This window comes from Triturus cristatus, chromosome 3_1 (assembly GCF_964204655.1).
Source record: "Triturus cristatus chromosome 3_1, aTriCri1.1, whole genome shotgun sequence".
NCBI classification, from domain to species: domain Eukaryota; kingdom Metazoa; phylum Chordata; class Amphibia; order Caudata; family Salamandridae; genus Triturus; species Triturus cristatus.
In genome coordinates, this window is record NC_140583.1 from 982387387 (window position 1) to 982407647 (window position 20261).

General features: G+C 42.0%; 1 protein-coding gene and 1 long non-coding RNA gene across 2 annotated transcripts in view; one reads left to right on the top strand and one right to left on the bottom strand.

The window, feature by feature from the left end:
- HIVEP3 (HIVEP zinc finger 3) overlaps nucleotides 1-20261 on the top strand; it is a 1736279-nt gene that overhangs the window by 1003035 nt on the left and 712983 nt on the right. The window lies entirely within an intron of this gene.
- LOC146861358 (uncharacterized) overlaps nucleotides 16111-20261 on the bottom strand; it is a 44601-nt gene continuing 40450 nt past the window's right edge. Inside the window, exon 5 of the long non-coding RNA XR_014979248.1 lies at nucleotides 16111-18098. This is a non-coding gene — a long non-coding RNA (uncharacterized LOC146861358). The remainder of the gene's footprint in view (nucleotides 18099-20261) is intronic.

Consider the following 20261-nt stretch of genomic DNA (forward strand, 5'->3'; position numbering starts at 1 on the left):
GCCACACTTTACAAGCTGCTTCTGTGGGTGGCACAACCAGTGCTGCAAGCCCATCAGCAGCATTTGATTTACAGGCCCTGAGCACACATGGTGCACTGAACTAGGGTCTGACCAGTAAATCAAATAAGCCAATCATGGTGTCACTAATCCAATACACAATTTCAATAGGGAGCACTTGCACTTTGGCACTGAATAGCAGTGGCAAATTGCCCAAAGCATCTAGACCAGTAAAAACATAGCAAAAACATAGGAGGCAGCAGTGAAAAAATGGAAGGGAGACCTCTACCAATGGTGCCAGGTCTAACAATCACAAATTGGGGGGACATGATATTAGGTTTTGTACATGAAAACAATAATATTTAATCAACTTCCATTCTTTAGCAGCAATGTTGATGGGGCAGTGTGATAAGGAGTTTGTTTCCATCCATCCTCATGTTTGGAATTTGTGCTTATTACATAGAGTGGGAATTTCAGATTTTCAAGATAATCATCTAAGGTTATGTAAAACGATCCACATTCATATTGCTTATATGAAAAGTTTTCTGTCATGGATATTCTGAAAATTGAGCAAGAATCTTGTTTTGGTGGACCAACAGTTTTTGAACAAGTTATTTACTGGTAAATGATGGACCTGCCTCTATGAGGGCAGCAGAGATTTTTACAGAGAGGTTTTATATCATCAGTTCTTCAAAAAAGTGTAATAAGGACAAGTACAGAGAGAAAGTGGGCTTTTCACTACACTTTCTACGTGTGTTTTTCATGGTTTGCCTTTGCTTTAGTGAGGTGTCCTTCAAATCCACGGCAATTCCTGGATGGTTATATTATTCCAGAAGTTTTTATTTTAGATTTCTTAATGTGGAATCAAGTAGATCTTTTGTTGGAGTAGATGTGACAAGACGTGTAACCTGTACATGAGAGCCAGCGTGTAGTCTTAGTTGTATTTACTTCGGTGTCATCAAGACATTCATGTTCTGATGTATGGGCACTTTTTAGGTCAAGCCTAAGAGCTTACAATTGGCTTGAAGCCCGATTGATGCCCGCCCACTGTTTACCATTAGTTGGCTTTATTTTCCCTCTCATTTGCTAGCTTCTTATTCGATTGTGTGTATTGTCGATCATTTGTTTGTTCCCTAATTGAGTATATTATTTTTACTTGTGCCCTTCCACTGCTTATTTTTAGGGAACTACTTTTTTTATATAACTTAAGCAACATATATGAATGCATGTATTGTCCGTGTGTCTCCTTTGTCTGCTCTGCCTCTCGGCCCTGTGCTCAATGTTATTCTCTCTCATCCATGTGCTTCTCTCTACCTGCGCTGCTTGTTGCTCTCTTTCACCTTGTTCTTTTCTTCGTCCTGCCGCACTCTGTGGTGTTCTGTCTCACTGCTCACTTTTTCCACCATCCCAGCATTTTGAGCTCTCTTGAAAGCTACTTCTCCCCTTCGCTCGCTCCCTGTTGCTTCCCGCCTCACTTGCTCCTCCGTTGCCCGACCCATGCGGTGCTATTTTTTTATTATTTTTTTAAGTTATACTTAAATAATCTAGAGTTCTTTTGTGTTATTACTATTCCATTTTTTAATTTACGTATCCGTTTCAGATCAGTAAATTGAAAGGAGGCCAGCACGCCAAATCTAAGCGCACATGCGTGGTCATGCGTGCATGTATACAAAAATAACGGTCCTGCCAACTTCCATGTCATCCTGCCTTTTTTCTCGTTTTGTTCTCCTTTTGTTCATGCTGTATGGAAAAAAGGCATTGGTAGAACCAATAACTCTCATCAGTGAGAACTATTGGCTTTGCCAGTGCTTGTTTTACAGAGTGGATGCTGTTGTTATATCTTAGCCTGTGAAATATTCAATAATTCCCTTTGCACGTTTATGTGTTTCACTTTGATCTCATGATAACTTGTTGTTGTTCTATTTATGTTGTTGAATTTACTTTTCTGTTCACAAAGTAAAGATGCACACATTCCTTTTAAAGATGCAATAAAATACTGTCCTTTTTTGCATGTTCCACTGCTGTTGCTGTCTGACCAAGTCAACACATGTGCATAAGGTAGGCTTTCTTAAAATAAAGTCAAAATAATTTCCTCTTGTTCCTAGTCTCCTACTGGAACATCATTTATTTTTTAAATAAATTAATTTGTCTTTTCAGTTACTGAATACCTACAATAGACAAAACAACAATTGGTGGTAACAGAACAAGTGTGCCATCGTCAACATACACCCCCCCATTACTTTTATTTTGGGATGGTTTATTTCAATACCATTGCTCTTTCATAACAACTCTACTTCCTCTTCGGGCCTACTGGCACATTATTGAACAATCTATACAATTTTCTTGCTTGCAAAACCTGTGAAATACTAATTGCAAACAATCATCTTGCCTTAAACAAATTTACTTTTTACACACACAAGTCACTTCCCACAAACAGTAAGGATTTTAAGACATACTAAACAACCATTCTTTACAATTGCGTTGTGCAAAGGCTATTGTAATAAATTACTAACCTTCCATTAAAACCCACAGCCTTGCACAACTATTTTCTACAAACGTATTATGTACCATGTTTACTGCTATTGTCTTAATACATGCATACCCATAATTTTTTGCTGTTTTGTTTAATACCAGTTGTGGCCGTACCCTGCCAAAGTGGCTGGGTGGGCCGGAGGAGGGAGGTGGGGATGGGAAGGTGGGACTCGGAGACATAAAAATAAAAATAAAATAAAAAAAGTACTTGAATGCCACCAACTCCATAGCTGCCTGCCACATCGTGCTCTTAATCCTTCTGGGAACAGGCTTCCAGACTGCACTGCGGCCAATCCTGAAGCTGCATGAATTCAGCATCAGGATTGGCCTGAACGCTGGCAACTTGCGCTCCCAGACAGACTGGGATCCTGTGCCTGCTCTCTCTCCTCATTGCTCATGAGGATTTGACCGGCCTGAGACAGCCGGCCAAACCCGCATGTGCAGTGAAGGGAGTACCACCACTCCCCCACCAGCAGTTTCATTCCACTGGACTGTCCCCAAGACTCATCAGAATCCTGGGGGCGGGTCCAGAGGATTAAAATAAAACAATAATAAAACGCACTTAAAACCCATTTTATTATCATTTATTTTGAGGGTGGTGGCGGTGCTCCTCAACCCTAATGGAGGGGCCGCCGCTGTTTAATACTACACTATATACCCGCCCTTTTTTTCCAAAACGCATATCTCTATTGCCTTTCAGAAATGTACATTTTCTTTTTGAAAATATTTGTTCTTATGAAGCACTTTAAGCAAATTTATTTGCCAAATTCGTGTAATGTCAAAATCAAAGAATGCTTCCCTTATAACAGATCCATCTATAAGCATGTTAAGAATATCTTCAAACAAAACAATTACTAAACAAACCGGTTATCCTTTTAATTTTCACTCTATTTCTTTGTGATACATCAGATAATGCTTTGGTGCTTGTGTCAGTGTAGATGTGACTTCAAAGTAACAGCACATCTGTACACCTGTATGCGATTCACGGCAGATTTGTTTCTTATCCTCTCTTCTGCACCAACATTGTCATGTAAAGCCTGAAATCTTTCATTGTATTGTCATAGAGAAATTTCAGAGGCAGGGTACATAGCACCTCATCTACTTCTATTTTGCTTCCTCCACCTACGCTTTTTTTTGTAGGTATGTGTTAGCCAAGACCTTTTGATTTTAGTAAAATATTATATATGTATATATATATATGTATATATATATGTATATATATATATATATATGTATATATATATCCTACAGGTGGTCGCCAGTAGGTAGGTATAGTTAGGACCTAGTTTCCATAGGCAAAGCGCTTATTGTTTTCCCAATAACTTTGGCGCCGGTTGACGAATCTTCGCGAAGTTTTCAAAACTAATGATCAGCTCCGGTCAGCTCCTGTCTTGAAAGTTTCGGGCTGATTCGCCAAGCGGGGGCTGAGAAAAAAGGGGGGTCCCAAAACACGTTTTGCCCATGTTATTTTCCATTGGAAACTTTAGACAAAGCTACAGCCCGAACTGCTGAACGGAATTACACCAAATTTGGCAAAAAGGTAGCCCTTGGTTTAGAAAGAGGCCTTTTATTTTAAATGGTGTAAATCCGTTCAGTAGTTGCTGAGAATTTAAAAAAATAAAAGTTTTGATATCTATTGGCGCGGTGGGTTCGCGAACTCTCCCGACAACGAGCTTCACTGTGATTGGCTGCCAACACTCCAAACCAGGAAGTGTTGGCAGCCATCTTGTGACTCGGTAGAACCGAGTCACAAGAAAACAGTGAAACAAAGGTGAAAAACAAGAAAAGGGGACAGGGTAAAAACAACCTGACTCCCTAGGCCTGCTCAGGGGGTCCCACAAGGACCCCCAGGGCCAAGAAAAGCATTTTTTTTTAAATAATTTCAGCGGAATTCGTGCTGGGGTCGTGAATCCTGTCAAAATTATTTTAAAAAATGAAGCGCTTCATTTTAATGAGGCCCCCGTGTGGGCCAGGTCCTGGGGGCTTTGTCCAATTTATAATTGCGGGGGCCTGCTGGGGCCCCCGCAGCCAAGGGGACCGCCACCTCCCCGGGGCTTGTATTTTAATGTGTGTGGGGCCGCCAAGGCCCCCCCAAGTCTCGGGGACCGCCACCCCGGGACTTTTCTAAAATATTCGCGGGGGCACTCGGTTCCCCCCCCGCACCCCTGGGGACTGCCACCCCGGGGCTTGTTTTTTAATGTGTGGGGGGCCTCCAAGGCCCCCCCAAGCCCCTGGGACCACCACCCCTGGGCTCTTTTTTTTAAAAAAACTGAAACCTGTGTGGGGGAAGGGGGGGGGGCTCGAGCCCCTCCACACACCCCCGCCACCTGCCTGGGGCACTAAGTATGTAAATTTGGGGGTAGTTACGGACCCCCGAGCACTGGAGACCACCACCTCCCCAGGGCTTTGAACACATTGGGAGGGGGGCCAGCATAAATCGGCCTCAGGGGGGGTGCCAGGTGGTCCCCTTCCCGTTTATTTTTTTTAACAATTGGGGTCAGGCCCTGAGGGATGGGGTCCCCAGGGACCCAAAAGTGCAAAAAGAAGGGGGGCCACAAAGCCCCCCTTCTGGAAAAAAACGGCATTGCGCCGAAGGCCCCGCCCCTCCTTGCAGCACTCTGAAAACGCGCCCCCTGGAGCGTTTTTAAGTTGGGGGATTAATTCCCCTTGAATACTGAGGATCCCTGAGGGCCAACTAGCCCACCAGGTACCTCCAGTAAGCGCCAGGGAGCTGCATTGCAGAGAGGTGGTCCAAGACCACGCCCCCTTTTTACACCACTTTGCAACGCAGCTCTGTGGCACTTACTGTAGGTAGCTGGTGGGCTAGTTGGCCCCCCGGGACCCTCAGGACTCAAGGGGACTTAATCCCCCAATTTACAATGCACCAGGGGGCTCGGTTGCTCAGTGGTGCAGGGAGGGGGCGTGGCTTGATGTGACAAGTGTGCAAACGTGTTTTAAATTGGAGGATTAAGTCCGCTTGAATCCTCAGGGTCCCTGGGGGCCAACTAGCCCACCAGGTACCTCTAGTAAGCGCCACAGAGCTGCGTTGCAGAGTGGTGTAAAAAGGGGGCGTCACCTTGGACCACCTCTATGCAACACAGCCCTGTGACGCTTATTGGAGGTACCTGGTGGGCTAGTTGGCCCCCAGGGACCCTCAGGATTCAAGGGGACTTAATCCCCCAACTTAAAACACGCCACAGGACGTGTTTGCACACATGTCACATCAGGCTCCGCCCCCTCCCTTCACCACTGTGCAAACGCGCCCTGTGGCGCCTTTTAATTTGGGGGATTAAGTACTACTCCTTACAATGTAGAAGGGACTGCGCTTTTAGGGTGTGGACATGGTCATGGGCAGTAGACACCCTGAACCTTGAGAAAGATCATAAGAGCCCCAACTAGGATTGCACTCACCCATCTGGGGGCTCTATTCCCCTGCCCCTTTCAAGGGAAAGGGCAAGGGCTAGTGATTAATTTGCAAACAAATACGTTGCCAGAGGCCTAACTTTTACTCAGAAGCCCATGGCCAGTGATATTGAATCTCAGGTTGCCAAATGCAAAGGCTGCGTAGTCTTAATTCCACCTCATGACGCTTTAATCCACAGCCAGACACTCCATGCCTCTTTATCTCATTCTGCAGGTACTTTTTCCATCTCTGCTTTATCCCTTTGTCACTGTTTTTCCATATTTCTTCTCCTCGTTATTCCCCCTTTTATGCTTCTCTCTCTTGCTCTGGATCAAGTTTATTGAGCAAAAATAAGTGTTGGTCCCCAAAAATGAGTGCTGGTGGGCCCCACCTGCAACCACCGGCTCAAATTAGGCACAGGTTATGGCCTCCATCTGCACTCCATGTCTGTCTTTCGCACACTCAACTATGTTCCAAGACTTCTGCACTCTCATTGGTGACTGTATCTCTCCAATGTGCACTCCTCTGCTCTAACATCTGGCCTGTTACAATACCTCACTGGTCACTATAATAGTAAAATAATGTTACTAATTTAAACCAAGCGGAACCCAGAAAACAAGCGTCATAGGAGATGGTAGAAATGTTTCTTAAAACCTATCTGCTGTATTTCTCCAAGTGACAGAAGTGAATTCATAAGACTCACTTTAAGGTAGGCAGTAAAAACTGGCATCAAAACATCCTCACAAAATCAATTTATTCATTGGCACCCAATTCTAACTTCTGTGGTACAAAATGGGAAATAACATGCACTTGTTTCTCCCAGTTTAGTGTATAGTGTTTCCGGTACCACAAAAGTTTGATTTCCTTCAGGTTTAAGCTGGACAATGGTGACTCCACAAAAATCTGAAGTGAGCGATATTTGCACTCTTGTACTGGGAGCAAAGTGAAGAATGACTTTGCTTCCAACTCAGAGTGAGGCCCAAATTCGTGACAGCAACTCAACAGAGCGACTGGTTTAAGAATTTTACTCTTAGAAATCCAGAAACCCTGAATTAAACGATTACTCTTTTACCTCATTATGGAGTCACCTGAGGACGTCAATTATGCGGCCAAGGTTCAGTGAGTTACTGTGACTGGTGGCATGTGCAGCCACTTGAGTGACGGAAGTGATCCTAGATTGTTTAGAAGTATTCAGACACAGGGAAAGCTGCTCTTTGTCACTTGCTGAGGTGTTATCAAATCTTTTGACTCCAAAACTAGTCTACTAGATAAAGGCCTTCCCTTCTGAGAGGAACGGTGGATTTAATTTATAGATGGCTCAAGTTCATTATCATTTTTAACTCAGTGATTATTTTTTTAAACATAATAATCTTAATGATCTTTCCTTATTTGGCAAAGTTTAAAACAAAAAACACCAGAATATTTGTTGGGGGAAAACCTCACAAAATCTACTTTTAGTGAGAGAATTTTCTCATGATCCAGGAAAATTCTCCTTTTGTTCAAAACACTCTATCCGGATCAATCTGGAATGTATAACATTCTGATAGCAAGTGACAGGTGTGCTATCACGGAGGAGAGACTTTGTATCACGGTGATAGAAAATGGGTGAGATGGATAAAGCTATTGTATCCCTTGTCAGTTACATTATGTAGTGATTCTGTAATTAGGAGAGCATCCAGGGATTTAGTAGTGGAATGAAAGCCTTTAAGCATGAATACCAGATTCTAAATCTGGTTGTTCACTGCTGTGACACAGCAACAACTATGAATGAATGAATGAATTAATTAATTAATTAATTAATTAATTACTCATTTCTATATCGCACGGCTACTCAAAAAAGTGTGTCCCGGTGCTGATCAGTATGCCCAAAGGTGAGAAACTGGAGGTAGAAGCCTAGACTCCTTGCAAACCTCTGAATAGAGATGTCTTCAGCTCCCTTTTAAATATTGGATCTTCGGGTATCCGTCTGAGATAATCCGGGAGTTTATTCCACAGATTCACTGCTATAACCTTGAAGGAAACACCTCCCCATCTCTCCTAAATTCCAGGCCCTCAGAGACCCTGTCCATGCAGTACTGACTCTCTGCATTGGTGAAGAGCAGATAGGGAGCTGTAGGAGGGAAGGTAAGGTACAGAGGGTGGTGAGGATTGATGGCAGATGCTAGGTTTTTTTATTACATGTGGCATAGGAAGGAGAGGCAATGTTATGCATGCCTTCTACTATTTTATCTGTTCCTGCGCCTCTACGAAGCAGTTGGAAGTAGGGGAAGATGATTTTGGTGGCCATACTTAAGATAAAAGTATAGACGGGTAAGATGAATAACGGATATTTTTCACCTTGTGCTTCTGACTGATGAAAGAAACAACTCAAGGTTTGCTCTTGTTGTATACTTGATGTGACTCAGAACCCATCAGTGAAAAAAGTATTATCCACTGTCACCATCTACAATTCAACATATGAATGAGTTAGCAGCAAGCACTTAAGTCTCACTGACATAATTGTGTACCATTTTTGAATGAAGACGAGCAGCAGCTTGGACATAAGAAAGACCAAGTGAGGTGACCAAATGAGCTCAGAAGTTTTAGCACACTCACTCAGACAGGGAGGGCTAGGTCATGACCAAATACATCCTCGCAGGTATTCAGTAGTAGAGAGAAGTGCCTTCATAACAGATTGGACTTCATTCATGCAGGATACCATCTGAATAAATCAATTCTTTAGATCACTATTCCAGCGTTAGTTTCCTCTAGCATTTTTCTTTTGTTTCCTGTTCCATCACCATACGCATGCTCACATATTAGCATGCTAACTTAAATTGTGCAAATCTCTTGCAAATCTTTACCCTCTCTCTTTATCAACCCTTTGTTCTTTACTTTCACAGGCAATTTCTTATGATCAGGCCAGCACACATCATGTCCTGATGATGATCCTAGTATTTTACGACAGGATCGAAACGTCGTCGACCTAAGTTAACAACGTGCACATTAATCCATTGTGTAAAAAAGTGCATTTGTTGTTGTAAAAAAGCTTTTAACATTGGATAATGTAAACAAGCTCTTTCCGTCTCGCCTGAAATGCCCTTTTGTTCAGTTGTTTGTATTTGTTTTTATGTGATGTCATGTCTCTCTGAAGGATACAGGACTGTGTCCCACAATCAGTATGATGTCCTATATGTGAATGTTTCATTGAAGAATTAAAATGGATTGTCCGGCTGGACATCCCCCAATATAGTATCGATTCTGGACTATATTTATTCCATTTGTATCCTGAATGTTCTAAGGACCACTGTTTCTTGTAAATTACTATTACCCAAGGTCCTTGATTACCTTTGTTTGGGTTCCCTTGTTTCTTTTCAAATATCTGAATAAAGCAGGCACTCGTACCAGGGTACCAAATAGCTCAGGAAAAATGACTGGAATATGTCATCCTAATTTTCTTTATAGGGGTCCTCCACCACTCTCCACATATCAGTCAGATCACAGAGGAAAACACCCTTTATACCAAAATGGTGTAAATCTGCAAAAGGAAGTGCTGACACATGACAACTCAAGAAGGATAATTATTGTTGTGATGCAAAATGTTGTGCTGACATGAGTGTCAAAACAGTTTAAAGGAAGTATTGTAGCATATTTGAAGTCTCTCCTGACGCCAGCTGCAAGGCATATGACCTCTTTTGTCATACAATCCTTGGAGAAATGATACATGAAGGTGAAGGTTGCACTCTCTGATGGCCCCTTCTCTGTCAGGCCACCAGCGGAAGGTTTCCATTGATGGAGCCAACTGGTGCTCTGTTGACAAAAAGCAAAGCATTCCGGTTTCTAGCCTGGTTTCTGAAATGTGATGATAACAACTGTTCCCTAACTTTGGGAAGAACTGTGCCCAACTGATGTGTTCCTTAGTACAAGAATAAAAGTTGGGGGTGGGTTAGTAGGCCTGAGCATACTTCGTAAAACTCTGTAATGACTCTGTCTAGTCCAGGAGCTTTGCCAGTAGCCAGTGACTACACTCCTATTTGAATCTCTTAAATGGATAAAGAATTATTAAACTGTTCTCTAATTTCAGCACTCACTCAGGTCAGTGCAATATCATCCGGATGCTTAGAAATCTGCAGAAGCGGAATCGATTGTGATTTATAATTTAGAATATCTGCAAAACGGGTCCATATATTTTGCGGATTAAATGTATTTCCCATCTGGCGTAGATATAGGTGAAATATTACTTTGTTGATTTGATATTCAGGCCGGGTTTTAGGGGGCCTGTCACCTTCCTCAAACTGAAGCATCCAAACATGTCTACCCAGGAAGACTGTGGAAATGTACCCAAAAGTGAGCACACTGGTGCAGGGTCACCCCCTCGTCCACGCGTCCAAAGACTAACAAAAAGAGATCGGCACTGGAGTTGAAGCAAAACAATACGTTTATTAATCACTCATGAGCAGGACCATGTTCACACAACACTCTCAAGTATTGTAGGAGGAGGTACACTGAATTCACAAACCATCGCCCTTATATACAATTTTATTGCAATGCAAGCATATGGACAGAAATGGAAAGAGCGAGTTTAGACACCGAAATAGCTATCAGCAAACAAAGGCAGATGAATGACCACTTGGTCAGCAAATAGGGAGGGGGAGCAGGAATGTTTATGACAGCAGTAAACGGTCAAAAGATAGCCTCTAAGACCAGGTGCACCGGCAGCTACAAACCCCCCAGCACGTACATTGCTTAGCCATGTCGAAAGAGATCAACTAAAGTTGATGACACAAGCAGGGTGAAAAGGCGAAAGCAGAGGACGAAAGAATTACGAAGGAAGTTAAATGGACGCCACAGCCAAAATGGCTGTTGCTTATGCCAACATAAAATATTACACGTTTCCACAAGACTAATTCCTCCTTTGCAGTTTTGGAGAATTCTCACATTACATTACTAATATCTACAGGTATGGCATCTTTGTGCATTGTTTTATATTGCCACATCAGCTTTATTAGCGTGGATTCAGGGGAGTCCATACGATCTCACTTTTATTTCTGAACCCCCGCTTCTTAGCGATACATACCCCCTTGAAACATGTCCCCAATAGTCTCAACAGAGCTGACATTTGTCTCAACGTATTCAGAGATATATTTTCACATTTCCGTTTTAAACACTATATTAGCCAAATATTCAAAGCGGAGTCTCCAGGTTCTCCATTTCAGCAGAGGGAACTGGCTTCAAAAAGTCAGGACAATAGGGTACTGGTCAGACAGTGTTCTTGGAAGTTGTTTGCTTCCTTGCACTCAATTCACCAGGCTTCGTGATAGTAGCCAGTAGTTACTATGGAAGCCCTGTGGTTCACAACATTTATTTAGAATTGTATTGCAGTCCATCTTCGGGACATATATATTTATGGTTAGAGCACATAGGGCCAGATGTAGGTAAAATCAATTTTGCGAATCCTTAATAGCGAATTTTACCGATTCGCTATTAAGGACTAGCAAAATTGAATGTTGGTAGGAATCGCTAAAATATTAGAGATTCCTTAATATTCCTTAATAGCGAATCGCAAATTGAGATTCGCTAATAAGGAATACCTACCCATTCATTCCTATGGGCTAGGAGGCCCATAGGTAAAATGGGAAGACATTCACAATTTGCGATTCGCATATTGCGGGCGCAATTTCAAGGGTTCCAAAAGGACACCCTGTTGCACCCCTGAAATGTGCATGTGTGCACATGTGGCGCACATACATGCCCTAAGGGCATGAATGTGTGCCACATGCCACCTTTAAAAAAGCAAAAAAGTATTTTTTTAAAGGAAATCGCTAATTACCACCAACTTGAAGTTGGTGGTAATTAGCGATTCCTTAAGGCTAAAGTGCACTTTCTTTTGTGCTACTTACATTGTATTTAAGGAATCGCAATTTGCGATTCCTTAAATGCAATCGCTAAATAGGGAATCACCATTTTTGCAATTCCTTATTTTGCGAGTAGGTTTAATCTTACCTACATTGCTCAAAGCCAAATTGCGATCGCAAAGGCCAAAATTCTGCGAATTTTGGCATTTGCGATCGCTATTTGGCTTCCTACATCTGGCCCTTAGTCTTTAATCTATCTACTTCTGATGCATTTCTGCCCTGGATATCATTAACCTGGATGTGGATCAGAAAGTTTGGGTTCTTGCACATTTTCATTACTGCCACACTGGAGTATGAGTTGTAGGATGAAATTTATCTTTGGGTTCCACATTTTATAGCGAGCTATAATCTGCTAGGGTGTTCCAATGTCTGCTGTAGCATAGCTATATCTAGTCTATCCTGTTTTTGGTTTAAACCAATAATAACTGTTGAACCAGTGGCAAAACATAAGCCCCTGCGGTACGGGGGGCCTCCAAGTTCCAAGAGGCCCCCTCAGAAAAAGTGCTAGATGGTGACCCAGGGAGGGGGCCCCCTACGTGCACTTTGCAGGGGGGGTCCCCACAAGTTTCGTTATGCCACTGTGTGGAAACCCACTGAAATAGAAACAGCCCTCATCTGTGTAAACATATAAATGCTGATATACACATGCACAGCCACAAAATGCCATTTCAAAGAAAGGAACATCAGAGAGAATGAGTAATTGTTTCTTCTATTTTAAGGAGCCAACACAATGTAACATTGTTACACAAGTAGCAGCAAGAAAGGCTGAGCTACAATTATTCTGCTTGAGTTTTGTTGTTTAGCGGTGTCACTAAAATATTATGTCTTCTTCCTTTGGCTTCCTACAGTGTTTGTTAAAGGTTTAGAAGCATGTTTTAGTTTTGATCTAATTATTTTATACACTGTAGAGCATCTTGGAATACTAAAAATACATTATATTTGCCAGGGTCCTCGTCAGGAGGCTAGTTTAGCTTGCACCACCCATTGCTCCTGCCAGTGCAGCGAATGACTGTATCAACACAACTACTAACCAGCTCACTGCTACAAGTGTGACAATTCAGACTGTTTGAGGCCCCCCAAAGCTATTAGAATGTCTTGGGAGGTAGGTATTAGTTGTTTTGAAGTCTATTTAATTTATAAACAACTCTTATTCTGCTCATCTCTATATTACAGAAACAGCGCCTCCATGTGGCAGCTGTCATTAGTGCCGGTGTTGGCAATTAAGTGTTGGTGCTGAGCACTGGAAACCACCGGCTCAAATTATGCACTGCTGCAGGGCCTGTGTTAGTGCCTATCATGTCAAAAGCCAGTTGACTCTGTTTATGGTTGTTTCCCCCCTTGTTCCTTCTAAAGAAGGTAACGATTGAAAAGATTTCTATATACTGATTCACTAGTTTACAAAGTCACAAAGGAATGTCTGTTGTATGTTCCAAAGAGGTAAGCAATTTGGGACGTCTACCTTCACAAGAACGCAGCATAAAGGGGAAGATGGTGAGAGGACAGAGCAGCTTGCTAATAGACACATATTTCTCTCAATATAATGTGCCTGCAGGATATTGCCTCCATCCCTGTACCTTTTATGTGTGAAGGCCCACCACATCAATAGAATGCAGGACCCTGGAAAAAATGGACACCGGTAGTGCTTTAGGGTGAAGATGAAACCCCTTGCACTCTCAATCACCACCATGCCATGCTGTTCCTGCATAGAGGGAAGATCTTCAGGCACTCGTCACTTCCTAATCAGCACTTCACCTCCAAGTCCTCTCGCAAGCGACTGGCACTGGGGCTACCTGATAAACCTTTGAGAGCTTTCAAATTTGTACAGCATCCTGCTAGTTTTGAACCTCTCCACTTTTATCATGCGGGGAGCGCCCGAGTCAACAAGACAGCAGGCCTGAAGTCTTCGCCAGGTGCCGGCCACCACTGTCTTCTTCTTTTTAGTTCTGCTTCAGGCTTCATCTGCATCACCCCTGACCTGCTACATTGTGTCTGATAAATGCGTTGTTCCCAGCTCAATACTGCCCCCTGCAGGCCCAGGTCCAGAGCGCTTGCCACACAAGTTTTGACAATCCGTCTGCTGTCAGTATAGAGTTAACAGGCTACCACCCGCAAGTCCACCTCCCATTGATCTGGAACCATAGCTGGGTGCAGTATCATCAATTGTTACTGAAGGGTTTTTATTTTCTATTCCACTGGACCGCTCAACTTACTCCGCCATCTTTCTTTGCAGCACTCTGACATGCTCCCTCCCCTCTATGTAAGTTGGCAATCTGAAATGTGGGCAGATGGGGCAACCATTGGTTTTTGGTACAGTCCAAATTATTGACTACCTTTACATGACCTGGCAAATTGCCTAATGGTGACGGCACAAAGGAATTCCTTGATAGCCACCTGATTGTGATTACATGTATAGTGTTTTACAGAACACATCTTCGCATCTTTCTCCTGGGCATGCCTGTGTATTATAACCATTGGCATTGTTGGCTGATTTCAGCTTTTGTCTGTTGAAAACAACTAACCAACTCAAAACCCTGATGTGAGACTATAAGTAATCAATGGTGTAAAATGTTGGAATATTAGAAAATGCATTAAAATTGTATAAAATGTCATAGCTCTGTTATTCCAGCTTTATATTTTAAAAAACAATGGCCATTTTTACGCACCATTATCGATTTTCTCCTTAAAATTAAGAATTGTAAAAATAACATGAATCACATCTTGTGTGTGAATATTACCCAGATGGCAAAGTCTATATTGAAGGCCCCAGCAATGCCTCTTACAGTGCTAATTAAAAATGTAGTCCACGTTAAGGTCAATTTAAAATTACTTCACAAGAAAGACATATTCTGTTTATTTGTGTGTTCCTCGGAAGTATGGAAGATCTGGAGGAAAGGTATGGCTTGTTGTATCATGTTCCTGATAGATGGTTGGACCCCACAAGACGCTGATGGTTACAATCCTCATTGCACCATTTAATAAAGACACAAGGAGAGTGCTTGAGAATAGACATTAGACCCATGCCCACCAAGCCTTACTTAAATCTTGCGGCATGGATTGGGACACTTTGCCTTATTGTTAGAGACATTTTCCACAGAATTCTTTTAACAACTACCAGGAAAAAACTCTATATGATTTCTAGTGTGCAATGTAGTGGAAGGCACCTAAGATCATTGGGTGACCGACAACGACCAGCGGACGTCTTTACCCAACCTGCTGATTTCTTAATCCAAGCTGCCTCTGCTTATAATGTGGAAATGTCTGAACAATGCTGTTATCCATCAAATGTATTTATTTAATTTAGCATGTTTTATCCTGCTCCACATACCACTAGCAGGTCAATTAAGAGATATGAAATTGTATTATTTGCTTTACAGTGCAACATTAGATATAGGATAAGCACGTCGAGGTAACCTACGAAGACAAGGGAGTAATTTGCAGATACCTCACACAAACTCCTTGATTGTGACATATACAACCACAGTTGAGTCACTTCCTGATTTTAAGGTGGTGTGGCTGTGACCTGAGCATTGAGTCAGCAGTACTTCGTCTTAGGAGCCTTTGACTTGTAACATCCATTATTTTGTAACGCGCTGCTTAGTAAAATCACACTACCCTCGATACCCGTAGTGGCATCACAGGAAGTGACGTCACATATCCTGTGACCCGAAGAAGGGCCGGTGAATATTTCTAAGCAGTAATAATTGAAAACTGTAGACGTTAAGTAAACAGTTACTGAAAACGAGCACAAATACACAGCTTCTAAAAGTGGCAAATACTAAAGGCAATGGTGTTTTTAAATAAACAAATGCCAGATAAGTTAAATCACAAGTGTTAAAAAGCAAGGCACTGTGGCTGCAAGTAGTATCATAGGAATGTCCATATGTGTTCCCTTTTTTCACTTTCATTGCTGAATATGGGACAAACTACCTGAAGTGTTTTTGATCGGGAAAGATATTTTCCTTAATTTTGATTCAGAGGCGCCACTTTGAAAATAGTGTCATAGAACAGGTATAATATTGAACAATGTTAAAAATGGGATGTCTCAAGCACTTAAATGTGTGTTCCTACTCGGTTGTAATATAGTGCATCAAAACATATACAACATGTTGGATGCTGCCTTTTTAATGCATCAGGCTGTCTAACTTAATGCCAAGCCCTCGCATAGTATTTAAGGCACTTGTTCTCTGGCTGGCTACGAAGCCCTCAGGCATTGGTCTAAAGAGCTTGAAAGGGTACAATGAATGAGGGTTGTTAGCGCTTTTGGACATCCACTGGTACCCCCAGATGTCCTTTGCTTGTAATGACCAAAACTGGCTTCTGTTTCTGAGACTTGGTTCAGAACTTCAGGTGGACTTTGGTGCGTGGCGATCCTCTTAGGTGTTTAATCAGATTGTAAGTGTTTGTAGTCAGAAAATATGAGACTTGTTTATTCTGCTTTTTGGTTTACTTTATCATGAAAAATTCTTGCTGATGAGAATTGAACATCACGTTTACTGCAGTGTGCCTAGCATGTGCTCATTAAAGTTAGTGCATTATATGGCATCCCTACACAAGACATGCTTTTGGAGTGCCAGAATATGCTGCAGAGTCTGTGAAAAGCAGCAATACAGGGCCCAAGCGATTTGGGGAGTACTTAAAAATAGAGATCTAATTGTCCCTCAGCCCTTCATAATCATTCACACATGAGCTGACTTTTTGTCAGTGATGGACTGGTGGTGAGACTTGACCCACATGCTTCTTTGCATTCGTTGTCCCACACATGCAGGCCGTGGTTAGTTGAAGTGGTGTCTCGCCCTGCAGGAATGGATTGAGGTTGCAGCATAGACAAAGAGGTGGCATTGTCTGCTGAGAAGTTCAGATAGTATGAGTGAATGGAGAATAGGGCACACATTACTGCTCGTGCCACCGCTTTTAGTTATAAGTCACCCTCTGACATTGTTTTCAGTTACCTTTCTTCCAGAGGGCTTTCAGGTTATGCATAAGCCTGGGTGGAGAACTCCGCTCCATTTGTGGAGTTTGCAATGGTAAATTGGCGAGCGAGGGAAAATCCAACGCGTGGGTCACGGATGGTCGCTACCACTCGTGTTGAGAAACATTCTGTTCGCATTGAGGAAGCTGCCGCTGGAGTAGAACTTCTACTCGAGCCGCAGAAAGAAGCAGCGCCCTTTTGCACTGTGTGAGATTCAATTCATGCTGATTGTACAGCACGGGACAAAGACCCCGCACTAAAAATCAGTACGAAAGGCGAGAGGTAACCCACTCCGCTGCTCGCTGAACTCCGCGTAGCTTGGCAGAGATTTTTTGTCACTTCCGCCTTCCATTCGTGGTGCTCTCTCTTGAGCACTGCAGCTGGGGGCTACTGGGGTCTTCCTCTGCCCCATTCGCTCTCTCTTGCATGTTTGATTTAGAGGACGAGGTGGGTTTTATTTTCTCCGGATTTCAAAGTGCTTGGTGCGTGTTTTTTTCCTTCGTGGCTCAGGCCAGTCAGTGTTATGCAACTTTAAGCTATGCAATGGTTTGTTAGAATGCACTATGATATGTAAATGACATTGCTTTATGTTACAAATCTTTTTATTATAATGTGCGACTTTTCCTTACATGATGATATGCTACGGTGTGCTTCATTTTGTCAAAATAGATGCACGTGTTGTGTAGCGCCGTAATGGCTTGAAGGGTTTGCATGGCAAACCTGAAACACGGCCTTGCTGACAAGCCAGGTGATGGCCGGCACTTCTCAGGAGCATAGCAATAACTTAAACGGGGCCTTGAGCCTGCTGGGGGATGGGGGTTCAATACAAGGTCAATGATATATGTGATACATATAAATATCTTGAGCACAGCCTGCAGCACTTCTGGGATAGTGTCACACTCTCAAATTTGCTTGAAAATGCTTCATTTGCCTACTGTTGTTTTCAAAAACCCCCGTAGCTATGCTAGCTCGCCGCAGTGAAGTATGGCAATTGTTTTACGCCTCACCACTTTCAAATGTCACCAGCCGCCTTTGAATGCTTGTTGTAACAAACCCTGGTCAACTAGATGAGGACAATAGTCAATTGATTTATCTTCCAAACTGAGGGGTGCAAAGTGATTGAGCATAAACCTAAAAAAATCAAATTAAGGAAAGTCCATTTAGTTGCATTATAGATAACAATACACTGCTTGGGAAAATCTGCTCGCTGTTGATATGATGTTAATGAAAAAGAGCCTTCATATCTTGATAGAAGTGGACCGGTCTATCAGAAGTTCTGGAATATCCATGAAGAAAGTCGTGCCTGTGAAAGGCAAGATGATCGGAGTCAGTCACGATACCAACATCGACTCTATTGCACGAGAAGCATTTCTATACTCTCAGACAGTGCGACAAATATTGTTACTATGCTCTTACCTTTCTGACTGCCGACGTCACTAGAAGCACCTTTCTCTACAAGGTTTCTGTTTTTACATGTCCCACTAGTAAGAACCTCATTCATCTTCACGAGCTCAGTTCTAATTTTTCCATATTGTCACATGCATATTTAGGAAGCCTTAAGAAAGTCAGTCTTTATCGAAACACATGTTGGCTTCTTCCTGAATTTTATAATATGTGTTTGTGAGAACTGTTACTTTAATATTTTTGTAACAACAGAGTGTGATAACACAGTATGGATTTATAAGAATTGTATTATGGAACAACCTTTCTTTGTCAAGAAATCTTTGCTATCTCTGCGTGCGACCCTAAAAAAAGGATATATTCAGTCACATGTTAGGCTTTTCCAAAACTGTCATAAACCTACTACTATTGTGTCAAGCCATGTTCTCAAAACATCCTAGCAATTCTTTTCTTTTGAAAAGAGTATACTGGTTGTACTGTGTTCATCATCTTTAGGACTCTGTATATTACCACTGTTTACAAGATGCAACATTCCACCACCTATAGCTGCAGTCATAAGCACATGCCGTTAGTGATTTGTTGCCTGTTTTAGACGACAGGTAAACTCTTGAGCCTATCCTAATGGGACTTATGGTTCAAACGATGTACTGTATTTGCTGCCCTACCTTTTGAGTGTCCTCAACTCTGCACTTGCTGATGATCACCATTGTCATCTTCTGCCTCAATCGGAAGGGTCTCCTTGGCCGGTTAACTTTCTAACTCACCAGAGCTCTCCCACTCCACCAGCTGCCTTGCCCCTCCTCTCATAGCCTCCTGGTCATTTGCCAGTCTCTGTATAACCATTTTGGAGTTCCCTATCTTTTCATGGCTGGTCAATGGTAGATAGTGTGTTCATGTTCTACATTTGACCCTCTCTCAGAAGCTCGGTGTTGAATTGTTTGCTTTCTATTACCACTGGATGTCCTCTATCTTCGTTCATCCCAACCCAACTAAAACAGTGATTCTGGTAATTGCTGCTCCTTCTCCATATGTTTGCATTTGTCGATCATCCATATTTTCCTCCAGCTTCTATTCATTATCCTCTTCGGCTTTTACATTTTTAATACACATATATATTGCTTCTTCTAACCTGTAACAACCACATAATCTAAACAAAAAAAATTCATGTCTATCATTCAAAGCAACTAGAATTCTCATCTACACTCTCACTCTATCCTCTTGATCACTGAATGGTCCAGGCAACTGAACGCTTGCGACTAGCAATTGTAACCTTCTGGAGGTCATGAGTTTGACTATTGACAAGCATTTCATCCTCCCTTGGTTAGTGAGTACCATAAATTGAGTAATAGCAGGGTCACTGGAATTATGCAATTCTGCCATCATGATATTTTCCACATAAATATAGATGTCCACCATTGCCACATAATCCATTATCTGCGACATAAATTGCATCAAATGTTTCTTCAATAAAACCCCCAACCCATTGTGCTGTGTAGAGACCGACTATTTTCTGAGGTTAACGGGTTACATCTTAGTTGCATAAAGCTGTTTTCAGGTGTTAAACTGGTGCTACTGAGATGTAGCATTTGCCCTAGACACATTAAACTCTATTAAAATGTCAAAATAATATGTTTACACTGCATTATGCCGCATAATTTAGTAAACTCATTATATATTATGGTCTTATTCTGACACATAATTCTAGTGACTCTCAGTATTACTAACATCTGTTATTTTCAATGCTTGGGAAAGGCAGAATTGTAGAATGAATAGGTTGTAATAATATTAATAATAGTAATAATATTAGTAATAAAAAAATGTAAGGCACCTTAAAGTATTGAGAGAGAATGTGTTGGAGGCTGGGGCGGTAGGAAAGTAGAGGAGTTGTAGATCAGAGTAATAGAGTGACCAGAGAGAAGCAAAAGAGTAAATCTGAATCCCCACATCATCATTATTCATCATCATCTTCGTATAATAAAATATTATTAATATTAAAAATACCACTACCACTCCTAATAGTAACCCGCATCACCATAACAATTATCATTATTATCCTTGAGTTACT